The following is a 22,387-nucleotide window of genomic DNA, read 5'->3' as shown; positions in this document are numbered from 1 at the left end:
GAATCCCTCCCGCCTGCACCATCCCTGTAGCCACGTGTTTAAATGCTCTCTCTCCCTATTCCTCATCTCACTATCACGTGGCACGGGCAACAACCCAGAGATAACAACTCTGTTTGTTCTAGTTCTGAGCTTCCATCCTAGCTCCCTGAAAGCCTGCCTGACATCCTTGTCCCCTTTCCTACCTATGTCGTTAGTGCCAATGTGGACCACGACTTGGGGCTGCTCCCCTCTCCCTAAGGACCCGGAAAACACGATCCGAGACATCACGTACCCTTGCACCTGGGAGGCAACATACCAAACGTGAGTCTCTCACGCTCCCACAAAATCTCCTATCTGTGCCCCTGACTATAGAGTCCCCAATTACTAATGCTCTGCTCCTCTCCCCCCTTCCTTCTGGGCAACAGGGACAGACTCCGTGCCAGAGGCCCGTACCCCATGGCTTACCCTGGTAAGTCCCCCCCCCCCCACAAGTATCCAAAGCGGTATACTTGTTTCTCAGGGGAACGACCGCAGGGGGTCCCTGCACTGACTGTTTTTTCCAGTCCCTCTTACAGTTACCCACCTATCTCCAATCTTTGGTGTAACTAATTCCCTGAAGCTGCTATCTATGACCCCTTCTGATTCCCGAATGATCCGAAGTTCTTCCAACTCCAGCTCCAGTTCCCTAACTCGGTCTTGGAGGAGCTGGAGATGGCAGCACTTCCTACAGGTAAAATCAGCAGGGACACTAACTGCATCCCTCACCTCAAACATCCTGCAGGAGGAACATTGCACTCCCTTCCTGCCATTCCTCCAACTTTCTACCAAGATCTGGCCAAGATCCTAACCACGTTAGGGTTAATCACGAACCGGCGAGTCCGGCACTGTGCCATAGGCGCTAGCCCTTAATGATATCTCAATCAGACCCGGTGCGGCACCAGTTTTATGTCAACACTTAGGGCGTGACCTTCCCAAAAGGGAACATAGTCCCCGAGCGAGTGCTTTTAGCCACGTTCGTCCTGGCACTCAGTGCCGAGAAGCACTGGCTATCCAACACGACTCGTGTTGAATGAGGGGCCTGAGCAGGGAACGCATGGCCGAGGTCACGCACAGCCATGTTTTCACAATGGGATCTCTGCTCCCACAGTAGTGAGAGATTGGAGCGTCATTTTTAATTGCCGTCCTGATCTCCGAGGTCCCAAATAGAATCCCCGACCTCGCCCCAGCCCGAACGCAACATGGGAGGGTCCCCCGGCTCCCACGCCCTGACCCCCCCCCCTCCCCCCGGCCCCGCCCTCCCACCCCCACGCCCGCCTCCAAACACCCACACACCTGGCAACCCCGGTTCAATGAACCTTCTCCTGAGCCGTTTTCTTGGCAGTTTCTGGCAGAGCTGATTTGTCATTGGCGTCCTCTCTTGGGGCACAGTGAGGAGGACAACCGCCTCAGCCACAGGAGGACAAGAGGTCACCTGGACTCAAAACGTTTGCTCTTTTCTCTCCCGACAGATGCTGCCAGACCTGCTGAGATTTTCCAGCATTTTCCCTTTGGTTTCAGGTTCCAGCATCCGCAGAAATTTGCTTTTTGCCAGAAGGTGTCAGAGTCAGAAATGTTTGCAGCATGGAAACAGGCTCTTCAGCCCAACTTGTCCGTGCCTCCCACTTTTTACTATTAAACTATTCCCAATTGCCCGCATTTGGCCCATATGCCTTTCTACTCAGCTTTACCATAGAACTGTCTGAATGCTTTTTAAAAGACACAATTGTACCCGCCTCTACCACTGCCTCTGGCAGCTCGTTCCAGACACTCACCACCCTCTGTGTGAAGATATTTCCCCTGGTCTCTTTTGTATCTCTCTCCTCTCACCTTAAACCTATGCCCTCTAGTTCGCGACCTCCTCCAACTTTGGGAAAAGATGTCGACTATCTACCTGATCGATGCTCCTCATTATTTTATAGACCTCTATAAGTTCACCCTAAGCCTCCGACACTCCAGGGAAAAAAGTCTCAGCCTATCCAGCCTCTCCTTATAACTCAGACCATGAAGTCCAGGAGCATCCTGCGTAAATCTTTTCTGCACTCTTTCTAGTTTAATATATCCTTTCTATAATAGGGTGACCAGAACTGCACACAGTATTCAAAGTGTGGCCGTACCAATGTCTTGTACAACTTCAACAAGACGTCCAACTCCTGTATTCAATGTTCTGACCAATAAAATCTAGCATGCCGAATGCTTCTTCACCATCCTGTCCACCTGCGACTCACCTTCAAGGAGCTATGAACCTGTAAGCCGAGATCCCTTTGTTCTGTAACTCTCCCCAACGCCATACCATTAACTGAGTAGGCCCTACCCTGATTTGATCTACCAAAATGCATCGCCTCACATTTATCTACAATTAAACTTCATCTGCCATTCGTTGGCCCACTGGCCCAATTGATCAAGATCCCGTTGCAATCTCATATAACCTTCTTCACTGTCCACTCTGCCACCAATCTTGGTTTTATCTGCAAACTTAGTAACCATGCCTCCTACATTCTCATTCAAATCATTAATATATATCACAAATAACAGTGGACCCAGCACCGATCCCTGAGGCACACCACTGGTCACAGGCCTCCAGTTTGAAAAACAACCTCCACAACCACCCTTTGGCTTTGGCCACCAAGCCAATTTTGTATCCAATTGGTGACCTCACCCTGGATCCCGTGAGATTTAACCTTATGCAACCCCAACCTGCCAAGCGGGTTGTACAAAGCAAAGTGTTACCCCGAGCCATGCAGTCACTTACTGAACAAACACACCCCCTACCTAAGACAAACCTAATTCAAAATAACAATCGGCTGAGTTTGTGATGGATTAAATTTTCACTCACAAATGAGGGGCTGGATTCTCCGTTTTTGGACTAAGTCCTCACGCCGGCGGGAAAACTGTTGTCTTTTACGCCAGGAAAACCGCCGTCAAAAGGCCACAGATTTACCTTTTTTCTGGGGGCTCGCAGTCAGCTGCCGATACGCCCTCCGCACTTCCAGGCCGCGAGCCCGACCCGGACCGCCTGCACAAAAAACCCCAGTCCCAAATGAGGCCCCCCCTCCCCCGCCCTCCGATTGCCCGCCCCCGACTGTGGCGTCCGTGGACTGAGTCCGCAGCCGCTTTGCGAGTTTCCGATCGGCAGGACCAGATTAGAACCACGCCATCGGGAATTGGGCCGGTCGGGATGGAGAATACTGGGGCGGGACCCAGGCAATGGCCTGAGCTGGTGGATACTCTGCATGGCTGTGGTAAACACCACTGGTAACATACTACGTGTATTGCGGTACTGCCACTGTATTACAGGTACCACAGTAAATCCCAGCCTGCTGGCTCCTCCCAGCAGGCGATGTATAAAAGTGTCTGCTCTCCTGCGCTGCTCCCATTCTGGTTCCAGCTGCAGGAGGCACAACATCTTGTGCAGTAAAGCCTCAAGAGTTTCACCATTTTCGTCTCGTGGTCATTGATGGCACATCAGCGGTGTACTCCGAAAGTAAGCCGCTTTTCAGGGGGCAGAGAATAGGGGAACCGGCGCCCGTCTAGATTTCATGCATGAAATTGGATTCTCCGACCCATCGCCGAACGCGATTTCGGTGTCGGGGTTCGGAGAATCCAGCCCAAGATACTTTATATTTTATCTGCCTGACCATGTTTTCATCGGAAAACTCAGCCAATGGCACATCAGAGATTACATTTTGGCGCTCCAGTATGGATCATCAGGAAATGACACATACACATCTTTGCATATCCAGGCACTGAACCCAAAACATAAATGTGGAAAACAATGAATGGAGACATTTCTATTTGAGCCTTGGTTGCATTGGGGTGAAGCTGCAGCAATTTATCTGCATCGAACCAGAAACAGTCGGGGTGTAAAATGCACATTGAAGAATAAACAAGGTAGATGTATCGAATTTCTATTACAACTATTTTAATCAGCTCCAACCACTTAGGCAACTGATTAGAAAAAGACTGATTAGAATTGGGCCCTGTTGTTGATTAACCTTGGATTAATCTCTTGCAAAGGTTATTGAAGGGTCATGAATGAGATAATCGCATACCTTGTTAGGGTTTAGAAATTTGAATAGACCTGATTATATGTGAGGAGATTTTGTGAAATGGAACCAGACGAGTGCAGTTTGCAATGAATTACTTTGTTTTACTCTAACTTGACAACAGATTAGTGCATAATTGTTCAAATTTGACAATACCATTGAACCACCACTTCCCCCGATCACTGTGGCGGTTACACCAGGGACAATTATATCAAATTTAGTCACGTGAAGCCCTGCACACAGTTTGCCCGAGATCATGGGTCACTAGAAATTTTGATATTGCCCCCAATCTCCTCCCTGCCCCTTTCTCCATTCCCCCCTGTTGTACCCTGTTATAACTCTTTGGTTATATATCGTTACTCTTTGCTTCGGAATCCAGAATGGTCTAATGGTATGATTATAAAGAAACCACCAATCTTTAACTTAAAACAAAACTGACTTATTGAATAACAATTAATTAATATTGAGTTTGCATACTCCACAGAACTAAAATTATGAATAAAGTAATCTATGTTTAAGAAATACCTAATGAACTACACATCCTACTTCTATCTAGTCTTAATTAGGCTGTGATCTATCTCAACTTGTGTTCTTATATTTATACTGGGAACTGGTGATGCCATCCAGTGATTGTGTTCCCCTGAGATGTAATAATTAACCCTTTACTTATGTACATATAGACATATCATTACACCCTCCAGCTACCTTCAACTCTCCAAACTTCTCCGAGCTCCTGATCCTTTCCTCTTGAAGTCTGCTAATACTCTTTCCTGATTTCAAACAGCATTCCTGAGTCACCCCTATCCACCTGGAGGAGGAACGCGTGTCACACCTTCCACAGCATCTGACTCATGCTGATGGAGTCACTTTTTTAAAAATTATTTTTACGGGATGTGGGTGACCCTGACTAGGACATCATTTATTACCCATCCCTAGTTGCCCTTCAGAAGGTGGGGGTGAGCTGCCTTCTTGAAACGCTGCAGCCCTTGAAGTGTAGGGACACCCACTGTGCTGTTAGGAAGGGAGTTCCAGGATTTTGCCCAGTGACAGTGAAGGAACGGCGATATATTTCCACGTCAGGATGGTGAGTGACTTGGAGGAGAACCTCCAAGTGGTGGGGTTCCCAGGTATCTGCTGTTCTTGTCCTTCTAGATGGTAGTGATCGTGGGTTTGGAAGATGCTGTCGCAGGAACCTTATCATATCATTAACGGTCCCATCCCGTTCTCCTTGGGACAACTGCGAAGCTCCGCCTCCACCAGGAGGAATTACCGATGGCAAGGTTCACTTTTAGTTTTAAAAATCAGGAAACAGGCACCATGGCTCCTGAGGAGGAGAGAGGAGGACGGACATATTCCCAGGGGTGCAATGAAGGGTTGGCTGGGGGGGCGTTCGTCAGGGCCAGGGGGAGTAGTGGGAAGTGAGCAGGGGATGGGCCGTGGGGTTGGGGTATCCCCCCGGGACCAGGCTGTCCAGGCACGGACCGCCATCCTGCTGCACACTCACTGACTACACACCATGGTCCATCGCCACGCAGAGCGAAACCGGCTGTATGGGAGTCCCCACCCGACATCCGAACCACAGCTCACCCCCATCCCACCCCCCCACCCCAGCTCACCCCCACCCTAACTCCAAACACCAGCTCACCCCATCCCACCCCCCACCCCAGCTCACCCCCACCCCAACTCCAAACACCAGCTCACCCCCATCCCACCTCCACCCCAGCTCACCCCCACCCCAACTCCAAACACCAGCTCACCCCCATCCCACCCCCCACCCCAGCTCACCCCCATCCCACCTCCAAACCCCAGCTCACCCCCAAACCCCAGCTCACCCCCACACCAACTTCAACCCCAACTCACCCCCATCCCACCTCCACCCCAGCTCACCCCCACCCCAACTCCAAACACCAGCTCACCCCATCCCAACCCCCACCCCAGCTCACCCCCACCCCAACTCCAAACGCCAGCTCACCCCCATCCCACCCCCCACCCAGCTCACCCCCACCCCAACTCCAAACACCAGCTCACCCCCATCCCACCCCCCCCACCCCAGCTCACCCCCACCCCAACTCCAAACACCAGCTCACCCCCATCCCACCTCCACCCCAGCTCACCCCCACCCCAACTCCAAACACCAGCTCACCCCATCCCACCCCCACCCCAGCTCACCCCCACCCCAACTCCAAACACCAGCTCACCCCCATCCCACCCCCCACCCCAGCTCACACCCCACCCCAACTCCAAACACCAGCTCACCCCATCCCACCCCCCACCCCAGCTCACCCCCACCCCAACTCCAAACACCAGCTCACCCCCATCCCACCCCCCACCCCAGCTCACCCCCATCCCACCTCCAAACCCCAGCTCACCCCCAAACCCCAGCTCATCCCCACCCCAACTTCAACCCCAGCTCACCCCAATCCCACCCCCACACCCCAGCTCACCCCCATCCCACCCCCACACCCCAGCTCACCCTCATCCCACCCCCACACCCCCACCTCACCCTCATCCCACCTCCAAACCCCAGCTCACCCCCATCTATCCCCCCACCTCAGCTCACCCCCATCCCACCCCCCACCCCAGCTCACCCCCATCCCACTTCCAAACCCCAGCTCACCTCCATCCCACTCCCCCACCCCAGCTCACCCCCATCCCACCTCCAAACCCCAGCTCACCCCCATCCCACCTCCAAACCTCTGACGAATGTGATATAAAATAGTTACTTTAGAGATACTAGTTAATGTAATGTAGAAATAAGCCACTTTGATTCTGGCAGATAGAGACAAAGGGATTTGAGACCGCATGGGGAAAGCAGGAAGAGGTGTGTCTACGAGAGTGATGCTGCATTGATAGGGGCCAGAGAAAGGGATTGGAAGTGAGCCAATCAGAATAGATCAAACAGGTCAGGAGGGATATAGGCTGACCTATGGGCGTCGAGTATGTGAAACTTGATACCATTTGAATTGATTTGCAGAGATCCATAGATTTCATAGAATTTACAGTGCAGAAGGAGGCCATTCAGCCCATCGAGTCCGCACCGGCTCCTGGAAAGAGCACCCCATCTGAGGTCCACACCTCTACCCTATCCCCATAACCCAGTAACCCCACCCCAACACTACTGGCAATTTTGGACACTAAGGGCAATTTATCATGGCCAATCCACCTAACCTGCACATCTTTGGACTGTGGGAGGAAACCGGAGCACCCGGAGGAAACCCACGCACACACGGGGAGGATGTGCAGACTCCGCACAGACAGTGACCCAAGCCGGAATCGAACCTGGGACCCTGGAGCTGTGAAGCAATTGTGCTATCCACAAGGCTACCGTGCTCCCTTTGTCTCTTTGTTCATTCGCTTTCTGGGATGTAGGAGACTGGATGTCTCTTATGTTTCTGTGAAATGAATCAAGCTTGCAAGCTGAATAAAATAACTTATTTTTTACGTGCGAATCCATCTCGACTTTTATTGAGGCCAGACTGACGGAGAAAGAAATTTGGGAATCAACACCTCAGCTCACCCCCATCCCACCTCCAAACCTCAGCTCACCCCCAAACACCAGCTCACCCCCATCCCAACCCCACACCCCAGCTCACGCCCCATCCCACCCCCCACCACAGCTCACCCCCATCCCACCCCCATCCCTACTCACCCCCTCCCTACACATCCCAGCTCACCCCCATCCCACCCCCACACCCCAGCTCACCCCCATCCCACCTCCAAATCCCAGCTCACCCCCATCCCACCCCCACACCCCAGCTCACCCCCATCCCACCTCCAAATCTCAGCTCACCCCCATCCCACCCACCCACCCCAGCTCACCCCCTCCCTACACATCCCAGCTCACCCCATCCCACCTCCACACCCCAGCTCACCCCCCTCCCTACACATCCCAGCTCACCCCCCATCCCACCTCCACACCCCAGCTCACCCCCATCCCACCTCCACACCCCAGCTCACACCCCTCCCTCCCCTCCACACCCGAGCCCACCCCCTCTCTCCCTCTCCACACCCCAGCTTACCCCCTCCCTCTCTCCCTCCACACCCTCCAGCCACCAAAAACCCATCCCCCTACCCCTCCACCCCACAGCCAGACACCACCCTGCCAGCAAAACATCATACGGCGCACCCAAGGAGGATTCCCAAGTAACTACTACAGGGCACCCCCAGACAGGGGCTACAGAGCATACCTCTGGCTTGGGTAGCGCCAGCCATCGGGGCGGGCGCCAAGATCAGAGACTCCCAGAGTGCTGGGCACCGGGGCAGAGTTCTAGGGGGTATAGCTGGGGGTGAGTGTGGGGATGGGGGAGGGGGACATGCGGGCCAGGGACTGCAGTGCAGGCCGAGGCCACGTGTAGCCCGGTGGAAATGGCTGTGCGCAGGGATATGCACCATGCTAACATGTCTGCCTTCCCCCCTGCAGACAATGAAATTCGGAATCCAACCAGGAATGGGGTCTTCATCCTGGCCCCCTCAGCCCTGGGGGCACACTGAGGCTATATGAGCAGAACCTGCTCCAGAGGAACAGGGGGCAGCTGGTAAGGATGGAGGACTGGCTGCCCAACATGCCGAGAAGGGGAGGTGGGAAAGAGGCGCCACACGAGGGCCTCGTCTGTACCAGCAGAGCCAGCCATTCAAGGACCTGCCGGACTGGGCATGCTGTCGGAGACTTCGGCTAAGCAGGGAGACAGTGTGACATAACCAGCAGATGATGGCACATCTGGCACTGCAGGGGTATAGGGGAAGACACCCACTCCCGGCGACCGTCAAGGTAATGGTCACCCTGAACGTCTACACCACGGGGTGCTTCCAGGCACCGAGTGGTGAACTATCCGGGATCTCACAGACCTCAGTGCACAGGTGCATCCACACCGCCACGGAGGCCCTGTGTGCCCAGGCAGCTCAATACATCCATTTCAATGTGGACTGAGCCCAGCTGGCTGCCCGGGCAGCGGGTTCGCCGCCATCGCCGGTTTGCTCCAGGTCCAGGGGCGATCGGCGGGACGCAGGTCCCCCTACGAGCACCGACGCATGAGGGGGTGGTCTTCACAAACCGAAAGGGGTTCCACGTCATGAACGTGCAGCTGGTGTGTGGCCATCAGCTGCGCATCGTACACAAAGTGCCCGATACCCGGGCAGTGTGCATGGCGCCTTCATCCTGGCACACTCGGTGTTTGCCGACACCATTGAAGCATACTCTTGGGTGAGGAATTGGCTCCTGATTGCCAGGGTTTGTCCGCTGCTGTCATGGCAGATGACACCTATCCGGAGGCCACAGATCGATGCTGAGACCTGCTACAATGATGCCCATGCAGCGACCAGGCGTGTGATCGAACGGTGCATCGACATCCTGAAGATGTGGTTCAGGTGCCTGGACCGCTCTGCGGTAGCCCTCCGAACCCTCCAGTATAAAACTTGGAGAATCTCCCACATCATGGTGGCTACTGCGTCCTCCACAACATCGCGCAGCAAAGGGGCGACATGCTGGAGAAGGATCAACGCCAGGCCTCGTCCGATGAGGAGGCTGCAGAGTACGGCCAGTATGGGCAAGACAAGCGACCTGGGCAGACACGAGAGGCCGCACAACGGGATTCTCTAATCGCCTCCAGGCTCGCCGACCATGGGGCCTGTCGTCAGCGGCACGTACATCCTGTCCCACGACCACTCACCCCCCCCACCCCCCAGCCGACCGCCCCCTACGATGCTCCCCTTCCATGCACCACAACCACGCCCTCATCCCCACCCTCCACCTGCAACCCCCTTCGTGCTACATAGCTGTCTAACCACGCGCCGGGGCCTTTGGTTTGCAGCGGCCGCGGGTATGGTCCATGCGATGGAGGATGGTGACAGCCCGCTCTGCGATACTCCACATCGTTTGACAATGTCTGATTCCTGCCCACGGCGGCACTTTCCACCGTCCACCTGGGTGATCCCTACATGCGAGTTGGCCAGTCCATCACATCATCCCACCTTGGGGTGGCTGAGGTGGGGATGGGGTCCGGGGTTGGGGGGTGGGGTGGGGGTTGGGGGATGGGGTGGGGGTTGGGGGATTGGGGGATGGGGTGGGGGTTGGGGGGTTGGGGTGGGGTTTGGGGGATGGGGTGGGGGTTGGGGGATTGGGGGATGGGGTGGGGGTTGGGGGGTTGGGGTGGGGTTTGGGGGGTTGGGGGATGGGGTGGGGGGTTGGGGGATGGGTGGGGGTTGGGGGGTTGGGGGATGGGGTGGGGGGTTGGGGGGTGGGGTGGGGGTTGGGGGATTGGGGGATGGGGTGGGGGGTTGGGGGGGTTGGGGGGTGGGGTGGGGGATGGGCATTGGGGGATGGGGTGGGGGGTTGGGAGATGGGGTGGGGGTTGGGGGATTGGGAGATGGGGTGGGGGTTGGGGGTTGTGGTGGGGGTTGGGGGTTGGGGGATGTGGTGGGGGTTGGGGGATTGGGTGGGGTCCGGGGTTGGGGGGCGGGGTGGGGGTTGGGGGATTGGGGGATGGGGTGGGGGTTGGGCGTTGGGGGATGGGGTGGGGGGTTGGGAGATGGGGTGGGGGTTGTATGGATTGTAGAGGGGGAGCAGGGAGATTACGGAGCAACGTGTGGTGGTTGACCAGGGGGCCCGGGTCTGTGCCTACTTCCAATGACCACCAATGCACCCCACATCCCCCGCTGCAGCCAGCCCAGCCCAGCCCAGTCCAGCCCAGCCCAGCCCAGCTCAGTCCAGCCCAGCCCAGCCCAGCCCAGCTCAGTCCAGCACAGCCCAGTCCAGCACAGCCCAGCCCGGCCCAGCCCAGCACAGCCCAGCTCAGTCCAGCCCAGCACAGCCCAGCACAGCACAGCCCAGCCCAGCCCAGCCCAGCCCAGCCCAGCCCAGCCCAGCCCAGTCCAGCCCAGTCCAGCCCAGCCCAGCTCAGCTCAGTCCAGTCCAGCCCAGCCCAGCCCAGCCCAGCCCAGTCCAGCCCAGCCCAGCCCAGCCCAGTCCAGCCCAGCCCAGCCCAGCTCAGCTCAGTCCAGCCCAGCCCAGCTCAGCTCAGTCCAGTCCAGTCCAGTCCAGCCCAGCCCAGCCCAGCCCAGCCCAGTCCAGCCCAGCCCAGCCCAGCCCAGCTCAGCTCAGTCCAGTCCAGTCCAGCCCAGCCCAGCCCAGCCCAGCCCAGTCCAGCCCAGCCCAGCCCAGCCCAGCTCAGCTCAGTCCAGTCCAGTCCAGCCCAGCCCAGCCCAGCCCAGTCCAGCCCAGCCCAGCCCAGCCCAGCTCAGCTCAGTCCAGTCCAGTCCAGTCCAGCCCAGCCCAGCCCAGCCCAGCCCAGCCCAGCCCAGCCCAGCCCAGCCCAGCTCAGCTCAGTCCAGTCCAGTCCAGCCCAGCCCAGCCCAGCCCAGCCCAGCCCAGCCCAGCTCAGTCCAGTCCAGTCCAGTCCAGCCCAGCCCAGCCCAGCCCAGCCCAGCCCAGTCCAGCCCAGCCCAGCCCAGCCCAGCTCAGCTCAGTCCAGTCCAGTCCAGTCCAGTCCAGTCCAGTCCAGTCCAGTCCAGCCCAGCCCAGCCCAGTCCAGCCCAGCCCAGCCCAGCCCAGTCCAGTCCAGTCCAGCCCAGCCCAGCACAGCCCAGTCCAGCACAGCACAGCCCAGTCCAGCCCAGCCCAGCTCAGTCCAGTCCAGTCCAGCACAGCACAGCCCAGTCCAGCCCAGCCCAGCTCAGCTCAGTCCAGTCCAGCCCAGCCCAGTCCAGCCCAGCCCAGTCCAGCCCTACCCAGCCCTCACGCCCTCCTGACAGAGAACCGAGGCAGGTGGAAATGCTGTGAACCGGCGTTTATTGTGAGCAGGTGAACATATATGTACAGGTTTGTTCCCTAGTTCCTATCGCCATAATGTGGGCTGTACCCGTGACAACCGAACTGGTGTCTAACGTTCTGGCCTTGCGGCCCTAACGCTCCGTCTAGGTGACTGGCTCAGTTTAGCCAGTGCCCGGGTAATGCTGCCAATGCCCACAGCCATGACCCATTGTGACTGGGCCATGCTCAGGAGCACAGCTGCGATGTCCAGGTGGATCCTACACATGGCTGCCTGTGGGAGGGAAGCCCTGTCCTGGGCTTTGGCCCCCGCCTGCACAAAATGCCCCAGGCCTTGGACATCCTGACCCATGGCCGATACCTTCGCCCCCAAAGCCTCCACAGCAGACTCCACCCGTATTGGCCTGGGTGGCACGCATGGTCAGCACCACCTCCTGCTCCTGCAGGTGGTTGGACTCCTCGAACGGCACCTGCAGGTGCTGGATGCTGACACCCCCCCATGTAGTCCCTGGCTCCGTGTTTGCATCTCCAGTATTGATGGTACCGCCCGTTGCAGAAATCCATCCGTTCAGCAGTGGTTCCTGGGGCCGGGCCCGCCCTCCGACCATCCACCGCCTTGGGTGTTCCTACCTCCACCAGCTGTACAGGATCAGCTATGTGCAGCTCACCAGGGGGTGTTCCAGGAGCCTCTTCACTAAAGTACCCAACCGAGGTGAGTGTCTCTGTGATGGTCGAGCGTTTTGGAGACAGCTGTGACTGGAAGTCAGTTTTATCCCAAGACTGGGGCTCAGGGGTGTTGAGGGCTGGCGGTTGGGGTGGATGGGATGGGGGTGGAGGTGGTGGGGTGGAGGGGGTGGGGTGGGGGTGGGGTGGGGTGGAGGGGGTGGAGGGGGTGGGGTGGGGTGGAGGGGGTGGAGATGGAGGGCATGGGGGTGGTGGTGGTGGGGGGGTGGGTGGGGGGGGTGGAGGTGGTGAGGTGGGTGGCATGGGGGTTGTGCCATGTGTGCCATAGAGACAGCGCATCTCAGTGGGGGTTCACTTGGTTTCCCGAAGCCGACCTCCGTCTCGGCGGCTGCTCTCAATCAGCCTCCGCTCTCCATAATCCGTGAAGATAGATCAGAGATGATAATGTAAGTATTACTTCTCTGAGACTAAATCAGTGCCACGTATTAATTAGTACAAATGCAATCCTCCGTTTAATTAGAAATGTTAATCAACCTGCTTCATCTGTGAACATTATGAATGCAGACTAATTACATTTTAATGATCTTTCAGTACTAGTTTCAACTTTGGTTCATTTGTTAATAAACATAATCAAAAATGTTATAATTACCCATCAGCTCAGCATCAGTGAGAAATGCTATTTTTTGTGCTTCCGAGATTTGCATTTCTTTGGTGACGTACAATGGAATTCGTGTCAGCGATGCCTCGAGAGCTGAGCCATTGAATCGAAAAGATTCTTGCCAAGATCCATTCTTCTCAAAACCTGTCATTCATTCACCTCATCCAGAAACGCACATCGACGTGCAGAGTTCTCCAGGACTGTGACTGTGGGTGGACTCGGCCAAGAACGAGGAATGAAGCAAAGGGGAAGGAGTCACCCCAGAAAGAGGATGTCAGGAATGGTCAGAGCATAGACCATGCGATGGAAACTAATGCACCAGGTCACAGGCACTGAATTAAAATCATATCATCGTGCATTGGTGTAGCTGTCCTGTAACAATGGTTGAATGCTCCAAGTCACTTCATTGACATGGTGCAGCACGGTAGCATAGCGGTTAGCACAGTTGCTTCACAGCTCCAGGGTCACAGGTTCGATTTCCGGCTTGGGTCACTGTCTGTGCGGAGTCTGCATGTTCACCCCGTGTCTGCGTGGGTTTCCTCCGGGTGCTCCGGTTTCCTCCCACAGTCCAAAACTGTGCAGGTTAGGTGGGTTGGCCATGATAAATTGCCCTTAGTGTCCAAAAAAAAGGTTAAGTGGGGGTAACTGGGTTATGGGGATAGGGTAGATATGTGGGCTTGAATATGGTACGCTTTGTAAGGGCCGGTGCAGACTCGATGGGCCAAATGGCCTCCTTCTGCATTGTAAATTCTATGAAATTCTATGATTCATGTTACAGGAATATGGGGCGAAATTCTCCCCCAACGGCGCGATGTCTGCCGACTGGCGCCAAAAACGGCGCCAAACAGACGGGCATCGCGCCGGCCCAAAGGTGCGGAATGCTCCGCATCTTTGGGGGCCGAGCCCCAACATTGAGGGGCTAGGCCGACGCCGGAGGGATTTCCGCCCCGCCAGCTGGCGGAAATGGCATTTGGTGCCCCGGCAGCTGGCGCGGAAATGCGGCGCATGCGTGGGAGCGTCAGCGGCCGCCGACAGTTTCCCGCGCATGCGCAGTGGGGAGAGTCTCTTCCGCCTCCGCCATGGTGGAGATAGTGGCGGAGGTGGAAGGGAAAGAGTGCCCCCACGGCACAGGCCCGCCCGCGGATCGGTGGGCCCCGATCGTGGGCCAGGCCACCGTGGGGGCACCCCCCCGGGGCCAGATCACCCCGCGCCCCCCCCAGGACCCCGGAGCCCGCCCACGCCGCCTGGTCCCGCCGGTAAATACCAGCTTTGATTTACGCCGGCGGGACAGGCAATTTCTGGGCGGGACTTCGGCCCATCCGGGCCGGAGAATTGAGCGGGGGGTCCCGCCAACCGGCGCGGCCCGATTCCCGCCCCCGCCCAATCTCCGGTACCAGAGACTTCGGCGGGGGCAGGATTCACGGCGGCCAACGGGCCGGAGAATGACGCCCACTATCAGGCAATAATTGAGACTGAACAAAAGGAGACATTCGGACAAATGACCAAAACATCTGGCTGAAAAGGTAGATTTTAAGGAGCATCTTAAAGGGCAGGAGATCAGTCACGAGACAGGGACGTCTGGGGAAGGACATCTAGGGCTGGATTCTCTGCCCCCCGAAATCGCGTTCGGCGATGGGGCGGAGAATCGCCAAAATTCTCCACCCTCTGAAAATCCGCCGCGCCAATTATCCACCGCCTCAGGCCATTTACTGAGGCCCGCCCTGCGATGCTCCGGCCCCGACCGGTCGAATTCCCGACGGCGTGGGGCTTTATGGTCCCAGCCGTTCTGGAACCTCGCGTAGTGGTTGCGGACTCAATCCGGGGCTGCCACAGTCCGATTGGCGGGCGGGGGGGGGTCTTCATTCGGGGCTGGGAGCAATGTGGGCGGGTGCCCCGGAACGCGCGAGCGGCCGTAAGGGGGGCACTACTTTGGCGGTCCAGGTCCGCGGGCTGAGTCCACCATGGAGCACGGCGCGGCCACTGCAGGCCGCTACCGTGCGTATGCGCGGCCTCGGAACCGGAGGTGCTGGGGACCGGATCAGCAGCTCGAGCTGCGAGCTCTACGCTAACCCCCAGCAAAACGCGGAATCGGTGCTCCTTTGATGCCAGTTTTCCTGGTGTAAAAGCCCACAGTTTTCACGACAGCGTGGGACATAGTCCCTGAAACGGAGATTCCAACTCCGAGAGTTTGGGCCACAAAGGTGGAAATTATCAGAGGCAGAGCAAAGAAAAATGTATGAAATGCCAAGGGGCAGGATATAATTATTTAATTTGCAATTATAATTACATAATATAAATGTTATTGTTATTCTAAAATCCACAAACAATTGATCTGTATTTTAACAATAGGTCAGAGCTACATTTATTAATTCACCACCATATTCAGAAAACAGCCCAAACATTACACTGAAATCATCTGAAAAGTTCAATTAAAATGCTTCAATGAAAGTAATAAAACACATATGATATGAATAGGCTATCATCCAAATTATATTAAGGCAATATAACTAAACTTACATTTTAATGTTTTGTTGACAATATCGCAAATAAAATTAACTCAAATGTCGTAAGATCCAACCCAAATTACCACCACAACAAATCAATATTCAAATTGTGGCCTTTATCTTTATCGGTGCCTCAAAAAACATCATGGTGAGGAAGAGCTACCTTGTGAGTTGTGATCGCCACAAGATTCTGGGTGATCTCTGTCCAACATCTCACCATCAATCTCCCTGTGAGAGGCAAGACATCAATGGAATTGTGTCCTGAATATGAATGAATCAGATAGTAGTTTAGTGCTGGTAGTCCATGAGTAAAGACCATATGAATGACAGTACTCACTTGTTCCTTACTGTTTCTCTTGTAGCACAATGGGGAGCATCTCTGAAGCTCAGCGTTTGAGTCCCACCTCTCGACTCAATGGCCAAGGAAAGTCTGTTTGTAACCTAGTCAGAATGGGTGATTATGAACTTGCAAATCCTTCCAACACACACCAATGGCAGGTGGCAAGAGCAGGAAATCATTGCCCGCTGGGAAGAAAGGTGGAGCCCTGGACCATCACTATCTCAAGCCCCAGACACCGATGTGCCTGAAAGGTGTCTTTGCATCTGGTCTCCCTGAACGATCAGCAACCCATCAACACCACTTTCCTCATCTATCTTTATCTCTTCTGTTTTTATTCACTCTCTCTTTCCCTCCACTGTTTCCGATTAAATTCAGGTGAAGTACGTCTGCAATACAGGAAGAGTTTTCTGTCTTTGTGAGTTTCTATTTCTGTTTGCTCACGGCAGCTTTAAATAACAAGTAGGTCACGGATATATCCCCAAAGTAAGGGCAATTCAGTCAACACATCAACAGGAGTATACTCGTAAATTTCCACAAATGGCTGAAGATTTTGAAATAAGTTCCTGTGAAAACCTCATCAAGAGATGCCTTGATCACTGGCTTCAACGATCACTTCAGAAACTGAAAGGGAAACTATGAGTAAGTGCTTTGTAAATATAGTGTTGTAGAAATTTGACTTAATTACTCATGTTGTTTGGGTGCAAATCCCAGGGCTCAAGATCATAGAGATTTGTTCTGATCCCAAAGTCTAATTTGGGATCAGGCCTTTGGCTTCTGGAATGTTCTCTTATTCCAGCCTGAAAACAAGCCTCAACCAATTTCTGCCTGTGGCCCTTTCTCGCTTTCCTGGTTGGCTTTCTCTATATTTGAAACAATCGCTTTCTTCAATTAAACTTAGCGGCAAACTGGCTAATTCACGGTAAACCTTATAGACGTTTTTGCTCAGTTGATTTTGGAACGCCAAGAGTTCTTTGTAGTTCAAAAGTTTAGTAGTTCTTGACATTTTTGGCCATCCAGTTTGCATCCAACGGCAAAACTTCACGATGGAAGAAGGAAATGTTTGATTCAATGTGGTCGAAAATAATCTTGGACAATATCACAAAACAAGAGAGAATAAATGACGGACCATTTCACACCCTGGCCAAATAATGTTTCCATTGAAGTCAATGAGAAAGAGAATCATGTGCAGTGTAAAACCAGTTACTGATGTGCTGCTATCTACTTTTTCCTTCTGCTGAGGGAAATTTCTCCCTAACGTTCATTACTTGTCCGACCCAGTTCCCTGTTTTATACTCTTTGTTTGCCATTCTCCTTCATGTGTGCGTCACGCTGCTGTCTGCAAACCTGGCATCTCTGTTATTTATGTTCCCCTCTGAATTTCTTATTTCATACCTGAATGCCCACAAATCTGCTAGATAATGACTGATTTTAGACCCCGGATTTTGATCGATGCCAGAGAAAGACAGGGGTGCCTTCCTAGTGTTGATCCACTCGAATGGTATGGTATCACGTCATTTATAATTCTAGCTCCCAACATCATCATTTTGAAGGAGAATTACTGATTCTCAATCTTCTTCTTCATCTTTGCTGCATTCCAATTTCAAACGCATTTTAACACTTTCCCTTCGTTCATGTAATCAAATGATATTACAGCTGGAAATAGGAGATTAAAAACTGTAAAGGCTGAAAATACCCAAATAGGTTAATGTTTCGTTTGTAGACTCTTCAGAAAAATGTGGTTCGAATTCAGTACACTTATCCCAAAAAATGAACCTGGCTTTTCTTTAACTTTTTTTCCAATTAAGGGGCAATTTAGCGTGGCCAATCCACCTAACCTGCACATCTTTGGGTTGTGGGGGTGAAACCCACGCAGACACGGGGAGAATGTGCAAACTCCACACGGACAGTGACCCGGGGCCGGGATTGAACCCCGGTCTTCAGCGCCCTGAGGCGGCAGTGCTAACCACTGCGTTACCATGCTGCCCAACCTGTCGTTTCTTGTAACAAAAACTGATAAGGCATATTTTAAGCATGTTTTTGTATTCATTTTCAATAGGTGGTCCTCAGATACCCAACATGTTGCATGATGATAGTGCAAGAACCATAAACACCCCGGACTGTTAATTATAAATGGGCAGCATGGTAGCATTGTGGATAGTACAATTGCTTCACAGCTCCAGGTCCCAGGTTCGATTCCGGCTTGGGTCACTGTCTGTGCGGAGTCTGCACATCCTCCCCGTGTGTGCGTGGGTTTCCTCCGGGTGCTCCGGTTTCTTCCCACAGTCCAAAGATGTGCAGGTTAGTTGGATTGGCCATGCTAAATTGCCCTTAGTTCACAAAATTGCCCTTAGTGTTGGGTGGGGTTACTGGGTTATGGGGATAGGGTGGAGGTGTTGACCTTGGGTAGGGTGTTCTTTCCAAGAGCCGGTGCAGACTCAATGGGCCGAATGGCCTCCTTCTGCACTGTAAATTCTATGATAATCTATGATAAAACCTGACTGTGCAGAATCAATGATTAGTTACTTGCTCCCTTTTAAAGGATTTCTGTATTTCCTTTTTCCCATTCTTTGGCATCCTTTTCCTGATTATTAAATTACTCAGTACAGTCTGGTTCTTGTTGAAATTAAGATTTCCACTTTTCCTTCAATTTCACCAACAGAATGAGCAAAAACATTTTTTTAATGAGACATAATTTTGCTCCTTAGCAACACACCATCATGAACTGCAGAGCCAAGAGAATGTTTATAGTACACAGAACACCAGAGAAGGAAAAGAAAGGATTGGCATCTGTTTAAATTGGTTGAGAAGTTGTCCAGAATTGCAACAGCAATTTCTCTGTAGTTATAGAAAAACAAATGTAAAAAATTGATGAATTGATTAGCGAAGGGTTGTTGCCAATTTCATTTTTCCTGATTAAGGCCCTTTGGGACCTCTGTGTGTTTAGCCAGTAACAGTTTTAGCCAGACAAAGCAGGACGATCATAGGTTTTATCCTTAGTTTGTGCTGGTTTGGAATACAGTTGACCTTCACACCTCCAGGTTAAGCAATGTACAAATTGTTCAACTTTCTTGCTGCAGATTGCTGTCTAACAATTTCATCTGGAAGCACGCATGTGTGACGATTGCAAGAAGACAGATTGAGTGTAGCTTTATCCAATCCTCGAATAATAGTTTGGCAATTACATTTGTGGCAAGATGCAGAAGTGAGATCACCGTATGAGCAACTGACACCAGCCAATATTGTTAGAAGTGAGGGGGGAAAAGTTAATAACTCTTTTTCCGGAAGCAAGAGAATGTAATTGAGTGGGAGTTATGTTTGCATTTTACATTGTTCCTGGTTACACTCAAAATTGACTCCAGTTCAGCTCACTGGGGAACTGTTACTGGAATGGCCAGAGGACTGAGTCGGAGGAAATGGAGAAATGATATAATTTCAGTCACATCGTCTAATGCAGGCATTGTCAAACTCGGGGGCGTGACCCGCGGGTGGGTCGCAGGCGGGTGTCGGGAGGGTCGCGGAGCCGTCCGTCGCGGCGCTCCCGATCACTCAAATCCATGCGTAACAGACGCAGCAGCCGGCTTTTAATAATGCCGACTGCAAGTGGCCTTCAAAATGGCCAGGAACAAATAAAATTTGGCTGCACTGCGCATGCGTGCCCGATCATCGATGCGCATGCCCAGTGCGGCAGCATTTTTAAAAATATGATCGCAGCCTTTTTTTTTTCAAGTTCGGGGGGCCAAAGGGACCATTGGGGCCAAAGGGACCCAAAACCATTTCCTCCATTTTTGTCAGCAACAAACAAGGTGAGAGAAAATGGTGGGTCGCGCAGGTCGGCCGGGGTGGGTGGCGAAGGTCGGCCGGTGTGGGTGGCGAAGGTCGGCCGGGGTGGGTGGCGAAGGTCGGCCGGGGTGGGTGGCGAAGGTCGGCCGGCGTGGGTGGCGAAGGTCGGCCGGCGTGGGTGGCGAAGGTCGTCCGGGGTGGGTGGCGAAGGTCGGCCGGGGTGGGTGGCGAAGGTCGTCCGGGGTGGGTGGCGAAGGTCGGCCGGCGTGGGTGGCGAAGGTCGGCCGGGGTGGGTGGCGAAGGTCGGCCGGGGTGGGTGGCGAAGGTCGGCCGGGGTGGGTGGCGAAGGTCGGCCGGGGTGGGTGGCGAAGGTCGGCCGGGGTGGGTGGCGAAGGTCGGCCGGGGTGGGTGGCGAAGGTCGGCCGGGGTGGGTGGCGAAGGTCGGCCGGGGTGGGTGGCGAAGGTCGGCCGGGGTGGGTGGCGAAGGTCGTCCGGGGTGGGTCGCGAAGGTCGGCCGGGGTGGGTGGCGAAGGTCGGCCGGGGTGGGTGGCGAAGGTCGGCCGGGGTGGGTCGCGAAGGTTGGCCAGTTGGCAAAAATTGGTCCCTGGAAATAAAGTTTGAAAAACACTGGTCTAATGGATGATAAAACAGAATGGAAAAGGTTGATGTGTAAAAGCATTTCATAATGAAACATCAGAGTAGGGGAAGGAGTTAAACGTTCAAGCTATCGAGCAAGTTCTTCTTCATTGAGTGAGGAACACACAGAATTGCAAATAGAATAAGGAGATGATGAATCGAGAAACAGTTGTGTGCTTCGGTGGAAGAACTGCAAAGAGTTTCTCAGCTAAAGAAGCCAAAATGGTTTTTCTCTTTTAGATTTATCTTGCGATCAAACAACACACTGTGGACAAAAATAAATCTTAAGTGGAAAACATACAATGCATTGGTTTAGCTGGTATATTTCTTCAACTAGCTTAAGTTACATATTTTGATTCAAGCAGTGTTGCAATATTCTCAGTCCATACATTTTTAAATAACAACTGGAAAATCAGAGGATACAAATACATCTACAGGGCGTCAGGTAGCTTTAATTTTCTTTGACTGTACTTTTCAACTTTCAGTTCTCGTGACGAGATCTTAATAACAGCTTGTGCACAATTGGTCCAGTGCAAAGCTGAAACATGCATTGCTCCTCCAGTCACTGATATCCTTAACACTGGCATAATGAATTCTGTTAACGCACCAGCTTAATGTCTTTTGTTGAAGCTATCATTTTTTCTTTGTAAACTTGGAATTGTTGTTGAACGGTACTAAGAGGCTTTAATGGCAAAGTAACTCATAAATTAGCACCAATATTTATTGGCTGGAGAAGATAAATTCCACAGGAGGGCAAAGTTACCGTTTTATTGAATATATAAACTATTCCACACTTCTTAAAGGGTAAACAAGAAATTGCCCATGATGTCATATGAGAGTACCTTTAAGAAATGGGTGTTTATATATGGGTATGCATATAAATATCTGTAGTGAGAGTACCTTTAAGAAATGGGTGTTTACTATTGCAGTGATGTCAGAGAGTGGGTGGAGCTGGGCTGTCTGTCAGCTTTTTACTTTTGTTTTTGAGCAGGCCGCAGGGTGTGTTTTAGTTTAGTTTTCAGTGTTGGAGCTGAAGCCAGACCAAGCAGGTGTACTGCTGTTCTCTCTGCCATCAAAAGACTATCTCTTGGTCATTTGGTGAATTCAGAATTATAAATGTTTTCAGTAGTAACTTTAACCTGATGTGCTTCTGATAAAGGTTTTGTTTTTAAGTTGTATGGATGTTAAAAAGGAAAGCTTAAAGGTTTACTTTGGGGGTTGTATTTGAATTAATGGTTGCTAAGATGTTCACTGTATGTTTTGAAAAGGTTAACTTGAGTTCATATAATAAACATTGTTTTGCTTTTAAAATTACTTTTCCATTTCTGCTGTCCCACCCCTGTAGAGTGGGCCGTGTGCTCCCCATACCACAATCTAGTAAAAGTTGTGGGTCAGGTGAACTCCATGATACAAATTGGGATTCTCTAAACCCTGGCTCATAACAATGGGTTAAAATTTTTAATGTATTTTTGAGTTACCACTTTAATTATTATTCCATTGACAGGAAGTCATATCTTTCATTCCAAATTTGAGTTTTGATTTTTTTTCACATCCTTGGAATTATTTTCTGTAAATTGAGTTCTGATTTCTCCCCATACAGCCTTTTTAATTCCGCGACATTACCAATCACAAATCTCTACCAGAGTATCAAGCCATGTTTCAGTTTTTTTTACACTATTCCCAAAGGGAATGAGTAATTTGACAATTATACTAAAATGATTGTAAAGGAGTGGAATAAGGAGGCCTCCAAGCGTGTACATCATGTTGTGAACTCGCTTACAGTATATAATGAAGGGTATAGATCATACCAGGAAGATATTCCTTCACAGCGAACTGTAATAATTTATACAAACTTCCTATAAAATGTGCCTTGAGAAAGAGAAATTGAAATTTGCTGTAGAATTTCTTTAAAGAGTGAAGGAATATTAAATCTCAGTTGAAGGGATTTCACATCCCAACCAT

The sequence above is a fragment of the Scyliorhinus torazame genome, chromosome 6 (assembly GCF_047496885.1).
Source record: "Scyliorhinus torazame isolate Kashiwa2021f chromosome 6, sScyTor2.1, whole genome shotgun sequence".
NCBI classification, from domain to species: Eukaryota; Metazoa; Chordata; class Chondrichthyes; order Carcharhiniformes; family Scyliorhinidae; genus Scyliorhinus; species Scyliorhinus torazame.
This window is presented reverse-complemented; position numbering follows the sequence as displayed.